The sequence below is a fragment of the Macrobrachium rosenbergii genome, chromosome 13, assembly GCF_040412425.1.
Source record: "Macrobrachium rosenbergii isolate ZJJX-2024 chromosome 13, ASM4041242v1, whole genome shotgun sequence".
In the NCBI taxonomy this organism is placed as follows: domain Eukaryota; kingdom Metazoa; phylum Arthropoda; class Malacostraca; order Decapoda; family Palaemonidae; genus Macrobrachium; species Macrobrachium rosenbergii.
The window spans coordinates 3942932-3959249 of record NC_089753.1 but is presented as its reverse complement, the minus strand read 5'-3'; the positions used below and the strand labels follow the sequence as shown (position 1 = coordinate 3959249).

Sequence of the window (16318 nt, the reverse complement as noted above, 5' to 3'; positions counted from 1 at the left end):
TCTTATTATACAGGAACAATCAAAACAATTTAAAAATTCTATAGAGTTAGCAAACTGTATTTCATTTACTCAAAGAAAGTTACAATATTAAAGAGCATCACTCTTTCATAGATAAGACTTTAGTTGAAGAAAATGTAGTTTTTACCCTTGTGTATATGTCTCTAAAGGAGTACTCTATGCCACCAGTATATTTGATGGCCCTTGGCCTATGTTTGGCCACCACTGTAGAATGTAAGTGTATAATTATGTTATTGTTTATCCTCCTTCAGCAAGGAAATAAAGTTGAAGTGTTAACAGCTTAAGTGGAAGAGGGAGCAATGGTTGAAAGATTTGGCTTTTAGGCATCAGGCAGCCAAACAAGGAAGAAAAACCATTAATAAGACAAACAGAGTAATTGTCATTCTGGGTGATTAACAACTGCATAACCTCTTCATCAAAAGAGTAGACACATGCAGAAGTGCCAAAATGCTGTAGTTCTTGGGTGAGAAAATACTGGTAAATATTTTTTCCTCTTGGGAAATTATATTTGCTTATTCCTGATATGTCCACAAACTGCCACAGGAATATGCAGAGAAGAATACAGGAATAAGGCTGGAACATTTGAGAAGGGGTTATGAGGTTGGAGGTAAGAAGGTAGGGATGCGGTGAAGAGTTCTGGATATTGCCTAGGGTCTGCTGTCTCTCTGTGTGAGACAACAGATCATGTTGTTTCATGGGTCATTTTGTAGTTTTAGGCTGTTTCTGAAAAGATGCCAATTACAGGGCACAGGTGCAAGTTCTAGCTTGAATTTAATGTTGTCACAATGCTTTGTGCCTTCTGCGCAATGGGTTTACATTCAAGAGGAAACTTTTATGGCAATAATATTCGAGGAAAAAATCAAGAACTTCAGTTTATTGTTCTTTATATCTCCATGCACTTCTACAGTTACATAAATCGCCACCAGGATGAAACAACATTGCTAATATCTTTCGTCTCACATTTGATAATTAAAATATTGTTTTGCTAATAATAAAATGTGGAAAAAATTCAAATAATTATTATTATTATTCAGAAGATGAAATCTATCCATATGGAGCTATCCCACAGGGGGCCATTGACCTGAAATTCAAGCTTCCAAAGAATATGGTGTTCATTAGGAAGAAGTAAGAGGAGGTAAAGGGAAATACAGAAAAGAAGAGATCACATTAAAAATATAAATTAATATTAGTGCTGCTGTTCACAAATCTGGTTGCTCTTGGCAGGTAAAGGGGATCAGGGATCAATTGTAATGTGAAGGACCTCTGTTGAAATACACCTTATGAAAAAGTGACAAACAAGAGACCATCCATCGATGGTCCAAGTCATAACTGCTACTATTAGGAAACAGAAACCTACCACCATGAATTACTCTATCTAAAGGAGATAAATCTTAGGCAGATGCAGACATCCACACTGGAGAACAGTATTCTAGTAAAGGAAGTATAAATGACCTAAAACAGATTACATTGATTTATCACTGTTGTAAATATATGAGGCCTTACGAACAATGCCCCCAACTTTCATGAGGCATTCCTAAAATTTCCATTAGACATTTCTCGAAAGTTGGATGTGAGTCAAAAGTTACACTAGAATAGTTAAAGCTTCAGACTCAGTCAGCAAAGTCCCATCCACCTAAAGGGGAGGGTGGGTGGAAATTTGAACAAGATCTGCCGATCAATAGTGTTTCTGTTTTACTGGAGTTCAGCTTCTTACCCTACTGATAACACTATTCCCTGATCAGGTCCATGTCCTGACTGAGACTGAGGGCAGCTTTATTTCTCATAAGTGGAGACTTTGCTGCACCCACAAGTGTTACATCATCAGCATACTGATCAATCTTGTTTTCCAGGCCAACAACCATATCCCTTTCGTATACACTTAAAATAACAGTGGACCAAGAACACTACCCTGTGGAGCCGTGACACAATAGGTCTTGGTTCTCTAAAGATCCAATCAACAGCAACTCGCTGCTGCCTACCTGTAAGGAAATCTTGAAGTACAGTAATCCTAAAACATATCCACCCACCCAAGATTCTGAAGTTTATAAGTAAGTGCCTTGTGATTTACTAGATCGAAAGCAACACTAAAACCTATTTGAATGACTTTTCATTAAAAACCCTTATCGAGGTTCTTTTGCAATTGGCATGTCAAGTCTAAAAGAGCATCGCAGGTACAAATAAGTTTTTCAGCAACTTTGGAGAGCACTGGGCATATAGAAATTGGCCTGTAGTTAGTGTATTACTAAGCTTGCGCTCATCCACAAAGATACTAAGTAGACATAAAATTCTATAGAATCTACTAATCTTGGGAGAAAACACACTAGAAACTTTTTTTAAAAACAAAGAGAAGAAAACATCAGGATCTTCTCCAACCCAGCTATCAAGATTATCCAGAATTTTCTCAACATCCCTAGAGCGAAATGCAAATTTTGTAAGAATAGATTCAGGATGACAGTATCAGTGAGACAGACATCCTCAGCTGACTGCTTAGCTTCAAAATCTCAATGAAGTAGTTCAGCCTTTTTCTTCGACTAGTAACCAATCTACCAGTGGTGCTGGGGCCCTCAGGATAATGTCAAGTTCTGGGATAAGGTGAAACAAGATAGCTGATAGACTACTATACAATATAAACACAAAATTAATCACTATTTGGATATTACTAATCCAGTCCTATCTGTAATTCATCAATAATTTTGGCTGGTGTAATTTTACATTTCCCAGCTGTCGCACTCAACCTACATACTGCATAAACACTGTTGGCATCATAGCTGCAAATAATGATCAGCTGGTTGACAACACAGAAAATAGGAGAAAAATGAGTTCCCAATTGTTGGTTGTTGATATGCAAAGATCTTTCAAAGGCACTTTCTTCTGATTTGACTTTTCTGCTTTGATAAGCTATAAAAAGAAATTTGGTGGCTGGAAACAATGGCATTACATTAACTAGTTTTTACAGTTTCTGGATTTCTTTTCTTCTCTCAACAATGTTTGGGAGAACTGTGGCATTTAATGTAATTTTATATCAGTTCAGGCATCAAACCAACTAAGTTTTCCAGTCACCAAATGCTATGCACTCTGCCTGGCCTCAAATGATATTTTTTGCTTGGTATAATTTGCCAAAGGGCAACAAGAGCATAATCTGAATTACTTACAATTTCAAGCACTGACAAACCCTGTTGAAGTCATAATCCCATACAGTATATGGAAAAATATAAAATATATGAATAAATCTCACTATAACATCTAGGACAAGTACTACAAAGACATTCAAAATGTACAGTACTCTGATAATTTGTCTTGTACAATGACACTGACTTCTATTACCAAACTACTTACCTGCTTCTCTTCTTATGCCAACCACTTGTGCAGATGAATGTGCTCCAAAAACTTTAAGAAAATTGAGGATGCGAACAGCTCTTTTGGCAGCCTTGGCATTGTTATACTGTACACGAAGATCAACTGCAATACAAAATATTATTAACACTAAATAACTTATTGTTTTCACTAAAACAAAATGATATTTAACCATTTTTTACATGCAGTGAAAGAAAAGATCTAATGATTCAAAATGACTGACAGTCAATGTATTACTTAAACTCAGAAATAAAACTGGAACATATTGAAATTAACCTGGATCTCTTTAGAATGCTTCAGATGAGTATGGGAATTATCCAATACTTACATTCTCATCTATGCATGCCACCTACTGACAAAAGTGAAAAATATAAACAACAAAATTAAGACACAAATTTTGCCTCTGATTCCCTTCTCAGCCAAAATCAGAGCAGCTTTTGGCACTTGACAGATTGCATAAGATACAGAATTCAAAATTTTGATGATCAATTAAGCTTTTACACACTTTTGTTTAATAAAATATTCACAATCTAAACTCGTTACCCACCTGATTTTGAACGTCCCCTTGCTTTCTTTGTTGGGTATTCAAAACTCACAACAGTTCCACAGGCATCTAATATTTGTTTTACATGGTTTTCTTTTAGTTTTGTTTTCATATTCTTAACTAGTATTTTACACATCTCTACCTCTTCCACTTTACCCTTTTTGGGATGAATCACAAGACCTTTGGTACTGTTGTTAGAAATTTCTTTCTTGGCCAGACCACCACCTGATCTGGAACTTTTATTCCCTGATTTCTTGTTAGACCCTCCTGCACAAGGTTGGGGGTTCAGTGGTAAAGACTGGGCAGAAAAACCAGAGACAACACCTTTATACAGTGTTGTAGCCTGTGCTGCCAATTTCTGAGTAACATTTGGCATCATGAATGTTTCGTTGGGAGTCATGCCAGGAGCCACGACATTAAAGTCATAAGATAACCATGAGGATAAACCATTCTTGAGTAATTTCCACAAATCCCAGATACATATTGGGCAGGGCGTTCTGGCACTGGACCCAAAATGCTCAAACCTGTATTTTGCATAATCTCAGCAGCTTCAGGCATCTTATGTAAATCTGGTGCTACATATCCTGTGTCTTTCTTCTCTTGATTTGCAGTGATCTTCTCAGGACCCCAGTGACCTGTAGAAATCAAGCATTTTTAAATATATGTGGTTCAACAGAAAGATTAGGATTAACATATAATATTATGCTTACATGCATGCATACATATTCCTATACCTTTTGTATACAGTATTCTAATTAAACTTTTACCCACTGCACTAAGTTTCTATGGCTGTCATCAAGTATTAATACCATAATACAGTCAACCACAGTATTCGCAGGGGATAAGGACCACAAACACCAGTGTATAGCAAAAATCCATGAATACTTGACATCCCCTCTAAAAATGCTTATAACTGGCTATTTAAATAGTTAAAAACCAGATCTGCCTCTAAAAATTTTCATAACTACCTATATTAATAATTCAACACCAAATGTATACCTTAAACTATCATCCTACAGAGAATATACCTTAAATTATTATCTAAAACACTTTAATATCATTTCAAAGTAATCTTAAACATTACCCTTAAAAATATATGACTTGCAGCTAAGTGTGAAAACTATACAAGTGACCCTATTTTCAAGTATATCCATTTTCTCTCATACAGTATTGAAGCCGTCCTGTTTCCTTTGTACAGTACATAGGGAGACTCTGGGAAGTTATTTACTGTACATAAACCTTAACATTTAATATGCATTGAAAAAAGAATACATTTTATTGATAGTTTGCTGTGTTTACTTTAATACTAATATTTGAAAATTAGTAAATAATTTTTATCATAAAAAAGTATTTAGTCATGAAAATAACATGAAAATACAGTAGTTAGTGAATATTTCTTGACAAAAAATTCGCAAATTACCAAATTTTTCGCGAATAATTAGGTGATAAACTCCACAGAAAAATCTGCGAATAGGTAAAGCCACAAATCCTGAACCATGAATAGGTGTGGTAATTATTGTACACTGGCGACACTAGCGTAACTGTTTTCATGCTTGGTATCACTGTGTACCGTTAGTTACAGTCGCACCACAGGCGAGTGTAGTTCCCCTCTTGCAGTTCCTCTGTTGATGTGTAAGTTTACGTGTGTTTATTTTGTTCTGTTATGCTTGTCATAAGTTGTTTATGTTGTATGTGTTGTATGACTAACGCTAGATATTTTGTCTGTTTGTTATAGATCTGAGAGCCGGTATTTTGTTGAATAAAGCTTGTAGTTTGCTACCAAGTGTTTCAGTCTTATAACAATTTATTCAACAAAATACTCGTCATGGCTAAGCTGCTTAAGCCATGTCGACTGGACACAGATCCCAGCTCTCCTACGGCAGCCAAGGAGTGGAAACACTGGCACCGAACCTTTCACAACTTCATAGAGGAGAGTGGAGAGGCCGCACCCAACAAGCTGAGGGCTCTAGTGAACTGTGTATCCCGAGTGTGTACGAACTCAATGAAGACTGTGTTACGTATGAAGGTGCCGTTGCAAAACTAGAGAGTGTTTACGTCAAGTTACCGAACGAGATTTTTGCAAGGCATGTTTTGGCAACCCGACGACAGCAGTCAGGTGAATCCCTTGATGAATTTCTGATAGAGTTATATAAACTAAGCAAGGATTGTAACTTTAAGGCAGTCACAGCTGAACAATACCGGGAGGAGATGGTGCGTGATGCGTTTATTAACGGTATTGCCTCAGCATTTATTCGTCAGCGTCTGGTAGAAAACAAGTCCTTGGATCTGGAGGCGGGTACAGTCAGGCCCGTGCGTTGGATCTTGCCCAGCGTAATGCTGATTCCTACACGTCTTACTTGCCTGTTCCTCATGCAGCTGCTTTGGTTCCAGGACAGCAAGGACAGCCTTGTGATGACCAACAACCGCAGTCAACGAAAGAAGAGGCGGAAAGAAGATCACCTGTGGACTCGACTGTCGGCTGCTGCACTGCATTCAAAAGAAGAAATGCTATTTTGTGGTGATACATTCCACATTACAGGTAGGGGTAGTTGTCCTGCACGTGCTGTTACACATGCAACAACTGTGGTAAGACAGGTCATTTTGCCAAAGTCTGTAGATCCAAGGCTAAGACTTCTGACAGCACTACTGCTACACTGTATAACCCCACTCTGCTCACACTTGCTGCCACTTTTCCAAAGAACCTTTCACATGCAGCTACAGACATCACTGTCAATGGTCATTCACTGAAAGCATTAATTAACTCTTGCAGTTCGGATAGCTTCATAAGTGAGAAAGTGGCACAGAAACTAAAGCTGACAGTAGTTCCTGCAAGCAGGAGATTTCAATGGCATCAGCATCTTTGAATACTAGCTCCCTGGGTATGTTACGGTAGACTTGGGTCATGTCAATCAGAATTATCCATGTGTTCAGCTAGGGGTTTTAAAGGATTTATGTTGTGATGTGATCTTGGGTCATGATTTTCAAAAGCAGCACAAGAGTGTAACTTTTCAGTATGGGGGAAATAAACCAAGTTTAAGGGTAACTAGTAACTGTGCCTTGGCAACAGCTGATATTGAGGAGCCTTCACTGTTTCCGAACTTGCCCCAACAGTGTAAACCAATTGCAGTTAAATCCAGATGCTATAGTGAAGATGATCAGTTGTTTATATGACCAGTTATCACGCTTGTTATCTGAAGGTATCAATGAACCAAGCATATCCCATGGAGAGCACAGGTCGTGGTTGTAAAAGATCCACTTGACAGGCACAAAAAAGAGACTTTGTATTGATTATTCTCAAACCATCAACCAGTACACAGAACTAGATGCATATCCCCTCCAAGGATAGAGGACATGGTGCACAGTCTTGCAAAGTACAAGGTGTTTTCCACATTTGACTTGAAGAGTGCATACCACCAAATTAGCATTAAAGAGTGAGAAGAAGTACACTGCTTTTGAGGGTGAGGGGAAATTATATCAGTTTGCAGAGTTCCATTTGGTGTCACTAATGGAGTAACAGTATTTCAGATAGCTATGGATAAGTTAGCTGAAGATGAGGGTCTTAAAGACACTTTCCCATATCTAGATAATATTACTGTAGCTGGATCAACTCAGGAGGAACATGATAGCAATGTTAAGAAATTTTTGGAGGTTATTCAGAAACAGAAGCTTACCCTCAATGAATCTAAATCAGTTATGTCTGTGCCTCACGATCAATGTTCTTGGGTATTGTGTTGGTAATAATGTCATAAGGCCTGACCTGACAGATTACGTCCTCTCCAGGAATTACCACCTCCCACAAATATAGGGTTTTTATGAAGAGTTCAAGGGTTGTTTGCATATTATGCTAAATGGATTCCTGGCTTCTCGATAAAATCCAACCCTTGATAAACACAAAACTTTTCCATTGAGTGAATCAGCACTAGCTGCCTTTAACACTTTGAAAAAGCAGCTTACGGGTGCTTCTCTAAGGTCTGGATGAGAGCCTTCCTTTTGTTGTGGAGTGTGATGCTTCAGAGGTCGCTATCTCAGCAGTATTGAACCAGGGTGGCAGGCCAGTAGCCTTCATGTCAAGAACGCTTCAGGAAGTGAGTTGCATTATCCTGCTGTAGAAAAGGAGGCTACAGCTATTATTGAAGCCAGTTCACAAGTGAGTCATTTCTTAGCCAGAAGACATTTTACTCTGATTACTGATCAGCGCTCTGTGATGTTCATGTTAGATAACAGAAAAGAACCAAGATAAAGAATAACAAGATACAAGAGTGGAGGCTTGAGCTGGCATCATTCAGTTATATGATACAATATCGTCCCGAAACAGAATGTTGTGCCGGATACCTTGTCTCGTGCATACTGCTGTTCTGTTTTCCCAATGTTAAAGCTTACAGGCATTCATGAGAATCTTTGTCACCCTGGGGTAACTCGGCTTTTGCATTTTGTGCGATCTAAAACCTCCCTTTCTCAACAGATGATGTGACAAAGGTGTGTGCTTCTTGTAAAGTCTGTGCACAGCAAAACCACAATTCCATCGTTCAGCACAAGGGGTCCTCATTAAAGCCACACAGCCGATGGAACACCTCAGTATTGATTTCAAAGGACCTTTGCCTTCCACCACAAACAATAAGTACATACTTACAGTTGTTGATGAATACTCGTTTTCCTTTTGCATTTCCTTGTTCAAATATGAATTCAAAACAGTAATCAAATGTCTTGAGTCTATCTTCAGTCTTTGTGGAATGCCAAGTTTCATCCATTCAGATCAAGGTTCTTCTTTCATTTCTCAAGAACTGAAGATGTACCTTTCTCAGAAGGAGTTGCAACAAGTAAAACAACACCTATCACCCAATAGGTAATGGTCAGGTTGAGAGGTACAACGGAATTATTTGGAAGGCTGTTTGTTTAACACTTGAATCTCATGGTTTGAAGAACCAACACTGGGAGATGGTGCTTCCGAGGTTTTGCATTCAATAAGATCACTCTTATGCACTGCAACCAATGAGACTCCACATGAGCGTTTCTTCAGGTTCCAACGACGTTCTAGTTTGGAAATGGATTACCAACATGGCTTTTGACCCTGGGCAAGTGTTATTGCGGGCGCATGTTAGGTCTAGCAAACACGAACCATTAACTGATCAGGTAGAACTTGTTGATGTGAACCCAAAATATACGCATGTGTCAAATATCCAGACGGGCGTGAGTCAACTGTGTCTATCCGTGACTTAGCTCCAAGTCCTGAGAGTCCGACGACACGCTTGCGCACCCGGATGAGGCACCAGGAAATATAGAGACTCGGGTTCACCCACAACGCAAGATGTACAGCCTCATACTAATCATGACTCTCATTCATTCACTGAGCCTACTGAGTTAAGGAGGTCGACATCTGCGTGTCAAAGCCCCCAATCGTTATGAATGGGACTAATCTGATATTTTTGACATGGTATCCATTTTGTTAATGTTGAATTTTTCTAGGAGGGGAGAATGTGGTAATTATTGTACACTGGCGACACTAGCGTAACTGTTTTTCATGCTTGGTATCACTGTGTACCGTTAGTTACAGTCGCACCACAGGCGAGTGTAGTTCCCCTCTGCATTTCCTCTGTTGATGTGTAAGCTTACGTGTGTTTATTTTGTTCTGTTATGTTTGTCATAAGTTGTTTATGTTGTATGTGTTGTATGACTAACGCTAAATATTTTGTCTGTTTGTTATAGATCTGAGAGCCGGTATTTTGTTGAATAAAGCTTGTAGTTTACTACCAAGTGTTTCAGTCTTATAACAATAGGCAGGGTCAAAACTGGCCATTAACCCTTAACGCTGACTGGACGTATCGTGCGTCGACTAAAATTGTCTGTTGGGTGCCAAGTGGACGTACCACGTCGACTACAAAAAATTTCAACCTTCAGTCAACTTTGACTCGACGAAATGGTCGAAAAACGCAATTGTAAGCTAAAACTCTTACATTCTAGTAATATTCAATCATTTACCTTCATTTTGCAACAAATTGAAAGTCTCTAGCACCATATTTCGATTTATGGTGAATTTTTAAAAACTTTTTCCTTACATCCACGCCAGAAATTCTTTCGTCATGTTGTCGTAATGTTTGCACCGTTTTATATTAGTCGTTACATAAAGTTTTATATATGAAAATGTGTGAAATTTCATGTAGAATACAAAAGAAAATAACTCATGGTTGTAGCTTTTATCAGTTTTGAAATATTTTCATATAAATCACGACAAATGCCAAAATTTCAACCTTCGGTCAACTTTAACTCGACCGAAATGGTCGAAAAACGCAATTATAAGCTAAAACTCTTACATTCTAGTAATATTCAATCATGTACCTTCATTTTGCAACAAACTGGAAGTCTCTAGCACAATATTTCGATTTATGGTGAATTTTTGAAAAAAAAAAACTTTTTCCTTACGTATGCTCGCGGTAACTCGGCCGAACATCTCAGAAATTCTTTTGTCACTTTGTTGTAATGTTTGCACCGTTTTACATTAGTCGTTACATAAACTTTTATATACAAAAATGTGCGTAATTTCATGTAGAATACAACAGAAAATAACTCATGGTTGTAGCTTTTAACAGTTTTGAAATATTTTCATATAAATCACGCTATGCCAAAATTTCAACCTTTGGTCAACTTTAACTCTCGACCAAAATGGTCGAAAAACGCAATTATAAGCTAAAAAGCTCTTACATTCTAGTAATATTCAATCATTTACCTTCATTTTGCAATAAATTGGAAGTCTCTAGCACAATATTTCGATTTATGGTGAATTTTTGAAAAACTTTTTCCTTACGTCCAGCGTGGTAACTTCGGCGAATATCTCAGAAATTCTTTGGTCACGTTGTCGTAATGTTTGCACCGTTTTATATTAGTCGTTACATAAAATTTTATATGTGAAAATGTGCACAATTTCATGTAGAATACAACAAAACATAACTCATGGTTGTAGCTTTTATCAGTTTTGAAATATTTCATATAAATCACGATAAATGAAAAAATTCTACCGGTCAACTTTAAGTCGACCGAAATGGTCGAAAACTGCAATTGTAAGCTAAAACACTTACAGTCTAGTAATATTCAATCAATTACCTTCATTTTTCAACAAACAGGAAGTCTCTAGCACAATATTTCAATTTATGGTGAATTTTGAAAAAACTTTTTTTACGTCCATGCGTTAAATTCATGCATCATTTTGTGATATTTTCTCTGTGTTGCTTTGATCGTTTTACAATTTGTTATATACCAAAATCATCGCAATTTAGTGTACAATGCAACTAAAAAAATAACTCTTTAGCTTTAACGTTTTGCTCACAGCGTGATTTGTATACAATTATATATGAAATTTTTTTAGTGCTGTCATATATTTCAACATTTTTATATGATAATATTTTTTTCATTTCTGATGGTTGCATACTAAACTTCAGGCAATGACAAAAAAAGGAGCCAAAATGAACTCTTAATCTTAAAAACTAAGTGTGCTCTGATTTTTTGAAAAAACTTTTTTTTCCACTTCTCGCTAACTCCCGAACGCTGGCATACAACAGACACTTTTTGTAAACAGAGGCTCGGCGTTTAAAGGTTAAATATCAGTATTTTAGTAAATGTAGAGGTTTAAAATATAAAATGTTATTTCCCATGTAATTTAACCTTTGTAGAAAAGTATAAATACTTAACACTTTAGTATCTGTATAGTTTGAGCTTGCACCTACCAGAGATCAAGGTGTCTGGGAAGCGCACGACAGTGCGAAAAAAATAATTATTTTGAAAATTCAGCAAAATAGAAATTTTATGTCAACAACGTTCATTTGCTGTCCTTTTTTCTCAATGCTTATATTTTATGGTGGAATAGTCAGAATAAGAGTCCCAGCCCTCTAAATATGAAAAAATTTGAGTTATTTTAAAAATCTTTACTTATTTTTATATTTTCGTTTGTAGCCCAAAACTATGAAAGTTAGGCAAATTAATTTTTTCATCAGAAAGCCCAAAAAATCCTCTAAATATCGATATATGAAATAATGAAAAACTAATAAGTACAGTTGGTGAAAAATTTATAGAAAAGAGGTAAGAAACAGAGCCGCGCACTGCCCTGAGTACAGTGAGAATTAGCGCTAGTTATTTTTTTTTCAAGAGCTCTATCTTGGTTATTTTTCATAGGAATTACTTTGTAAATATACGAAAATGTAGAGCAAAGGTTGAGGAACACAGTGAGAGTCAAGAAAAATGGCTTTGGTAAGGGCAACAGTTTCAATTTGATGTTATAAGTTGATAAAAAAAAAAAAATGTTACCATTGTCAACATTATCGTTCGTAGCTCAAAACTATAATAGTGAGGTGAATGAATTATTTTTATGAGAAAGCCTACAAAATTCTCTAAATATCAACATATAAAAGAATGAAAAACAAATAAGTACAGTTGGTGAAAAATTTATAGAAAAAGAGGATACGAAACAGTGTTTCCAATAAAGTTTAATCCCTATCCAGAAATCCCACATTTTATAAAATGTAAAAAAATGTAAATTCTAGAGAGAAGCGTGGGTAGGGATCAGCTGATTTTATTGTGAGAATTTTACTACGTTTCATTTGGTGTATACGCAATGGTGAACTAAAAATTTATAGAAAAAGGGGGTAGCTCAAACAGTGTTTCCAATAATGTAATCCCATTTTTATAAAAAAAAATGTAAGATATGAGAGAGAAGCAATGGTAGGATCAGCTGAGTTCATTGTGAGAAATTAACTATGCCAGGGATTTGCGCATGTTACAGTACAGAACTGCTTGGCTGGCATATTGATGCCTGAGTTACACAGTCCAAGGTATGCTTTAGCCTCACGGAAACCACTAACTACCCGAATAAAAAAAATTCCTCTAACACGTACAAAAAATTTTGGTAACGGTAAATTTTACGTAGCGGCACGTCAGTTGGGGTAGGAAGGAGTTACCGGTAATTTTGTTCGTACCACTGCATCATTTGGGCATGAATGGGTTAATTTACTATTTATCTTTCAAATATTTGCCTCTCCATTGACATATAAAACTTTACTTCTCCACCAGTGGAGTTGAACAGACTGCAAAGAAAAATGAGAATAATCAATCAGTTTTCTATGAATATCCATTTTCTATCCATCTACCAGTATTTTTTTGACCAGAGGATCAATAGGTACAAACACTCACTTGGAATGTGGGAGGCAGGAAGGCAAATATTATAAAGGAGATAAATATTTGAAGGATAAATATTAAATTATTCATATTTTTAAAATGAACCTCATCTCTCATTGCATTGCCAACTCCACATTTGAAAAAAAAGTGGGCAAAGTGAAAACAGCTAACCCTTTAAAGGTCATTTAGCAACATAAACTTATATACCAAACTATTGTTTGTTTACCCAGCAAAATTCAATCCATTGACTATTACCGATCCTTGGGAGGTTGTCAATCAAATGCGATATTGTCATCATGAGAATACCTCAGTCTCTTGGAGGATTCTCCTCGGTAGAAGGAGGGGCAGGGTCACTGTGCCAAAACCCTGTAGAGTCAACAAAGGATAACTAGCATGCACTACATACAGAAGGTACACTTACACACTCAACACTGAGCATCTCAAGCTTCCCAAAACTATAACTGGGTTTAAAATGCAGTAGGTAGACAAAGGATACCAATTAATTCAGGACATACCATCCCCTGCACAAACCAGGAGTAACACTGCAATAACCTTATTAAATCTCCAAACTATGAAGATAAATAATAGCAAATACATACAAAATTATCATGCCATCAAGTTACTTAATAACTTATCCAATGGTAAGTTCTCTCAAATTTAAAAGCTGTAGCTACCCACTGTTCCCATGTCAAGTGCTAAGAAAGGCAACAACTCTGCCTTTCTTAGACAGAGTCAATAAGGATAATGGTGAATTTACCATGTCGGTGTACAGGAAAAATGTAGACAGGACTCGCCAATAATTGCCAATAATTTTAGAGTTCATGTTTTAAGAACTTAAATTGAACTCCATTTACACTAGGGTTTACAGGGTTATTCGTTAATCTTCCAGCTGGTCTCTGTTTCACAAGATAGAGTTTTAGTAAGATTTTTTTTTCACACAACTCTTATCCAGAAAATGTGGTTTATAAAATTATTAACAGACTGCTTCCACAATTTTTTTTTTTTTAGCCGACTCCTCCTACAATGTCCAAAAGAAAAAGCTTATTTTCTACTATCCCTTTTATCTTAGATAAGTTAGATAAGTTTTTTAACTAAAAGGAAACACATAATTGAACAAGAGTTTGGCTGCCTTAATATGCATCTTATACCTATCAGTCCTTTTAAGATTGCACATTTTTCAACCACAAAAGACAAACTGCCAACCTTCATGAGAACCAACATTATTTACAAATTTCAGTGCCTGGGATGTCCCGGTGTTTATGTTGGTTCTTGCCGAAGGTTGTTGCATGAGATATTGCAGTCACATGGGATACAGTATAGCTTCAGAGCAGGACAGAGAATTAGCAAACCTGAATTCTCTAACATTCTAATAATAAACACTTTTCTATTATTGGTAGCACAAGCCACAGTAACTACCTTACCACCCTTGAGTCTTTTATATATTAATGGTAATTTCATCTTTAAACTCCATGTCTGCTGTTCCTCTACTTCTAGCATAACTGAAGACTTTGGTAGGTTTACCGTCTTGGTCATCTGTTCTTCCTCCTCACTCTAACAGGTTGTTACATTGGGTCTATCTTTTACTATACACAATTACTGTGGTTCTTTGTTTAGTAAAATTAACTCAAGTTTTAGTTTTAGTCATTATATTAGTAAATTGAGCAAAGCATTTCTTGTGACTGAACCATGGCTTTTATTTGTTTTACAGACCTTGCAGATTTTATTATATATAATATAGGTTTTATATTTATATATATATATATATATATATATATAAAGTATATATATATATATATATAATATATATATATAAATATATATATTTTTATACAAATTATATATATGTATACATATATATATATATATATATAATATGTTAATATATATATATATATATATTATATATATATATATATATATATATATATATATATATATATATATAGATAGGCATACATAACAAACATATATATCACACATTACCACAGGTGAAAATAAGGTAAATTAGTGTAGGTCCTGACCGGTTTTTGACTTTATTTCAAGCCATTGACGAAGGACTGATACAGAGTGTGAGAAGTCACAAATATATATACTACAAGAACAGTACTAACAACATACACAACCGTTAGAGGCTCAATATCCCCACTCAGGCTTGTGTCCTACTATGTGGCCTTTAAACTCATTTGGCTAAAAATCACAATAGACTCTCAGGGACATTGCTGATAAACAGACCATACCCCACCTCAGATCCACACCTGACAGGTGTCATGGAGGCGGAGTTTGGAAACTCATTAACATTACTACCCTAGTACTGTGTTTACAAATATGATAATCCTATTTTCATATATCTCTACTGTACCTTAAAGTTTTGGCCTTTACAAATTTCTTTTGATATTAAAGGATCAAGTTTATACATCCCTTGACTGATATTCATATTATGGTTGTAACTTTCTTTTATGAATTTAGATTCAATGATGTTTTTCCAGTGCATTATATAGAATATACAATCCTTTTTACCCTTCCCAGTTGATAGCATGATTGTTCTCACTAACATGTACAAATATACCACTGTTCCTTGTGCATATCTCACACATTTCTTATGTTGTTCAATTCTTTTTTTGAGTGCTTTCCAAAAGTTTGGCCAATATAAAAGTTGTCACAAGACTTACACGGAATTTTATATACACACCCTTTAATATTGTCTGGGGAGTTCTTGATAAGTACATTTTCATTGTTGTATTGTTCTTAAATGCGACATTAACACCAAAATTCTTAAGAAGATGAGGGATATCTTTCATACTATTATTATAAGGCAGAACAAGCAAATTTTTTGTGTTGTAAGGTTCTTTCTGGTTTTGATACATAGTCTTTTTGCCGCTTCAAATGCACTGTTTAATACACTATCAGGATATTTCAATTTTTTGCCTGCATTCCTAATCTTATCTATTTCATCATCAATATATTCAGGGCTACATACCAGTAATGCTCTTAAAAACATAGATGAAAACACTGACTTTTAACCTTATTGCTTTGTCCAGAATAGAAATGCACATAGGAAGAAATATTAGTGGGTTTTCTATACACACTATATTTAAACCCACTACTATTTCTTTGAGGACATCCAGAAGCAGTAAGCACCCATCATTTTCCATTTCCATCGTGGAATTTAATTGATGGTACTAATTGATTTAACTTAGCAAAAAGTTTTTTACATCTTGGTTCCTGGCCATACACAAATTATGT

At 35.9% G+C, this 16318-nt stretch overlaps 1 protein-coding gene across 2 annotated transcripts in view; it reads right to left on the bottom strand.

Moving 5' to 3' along the window:
- LOC136844861 (uncharacterized) overlaps positions 1 to 16318 on the bottom strand; it is a 302711-nt gene that overhangs the window by 40006 nt on the left and 246387 nt on the right. The window contains exons 5-6 of one of the 2 annotated variants that reach the window (XR_010854988.1): positions 3920 to 4551; positions 3355 to 3477 (exon numbers count right to left, since the gene is read on the bottom strand). The exons of the other annotated variant lie outside the window; for it this stretch is intronic. The gene's annotated coding sequence lies outside the window, so the exon portion shown is untranslated. Of the gene's footprint in view, positions 1 to 3354; positions 3478 to 3919; positions 4552 to 16318 lie in introns of those variants that run through there. 2 annotated transcript variants of the gene reach the window in all.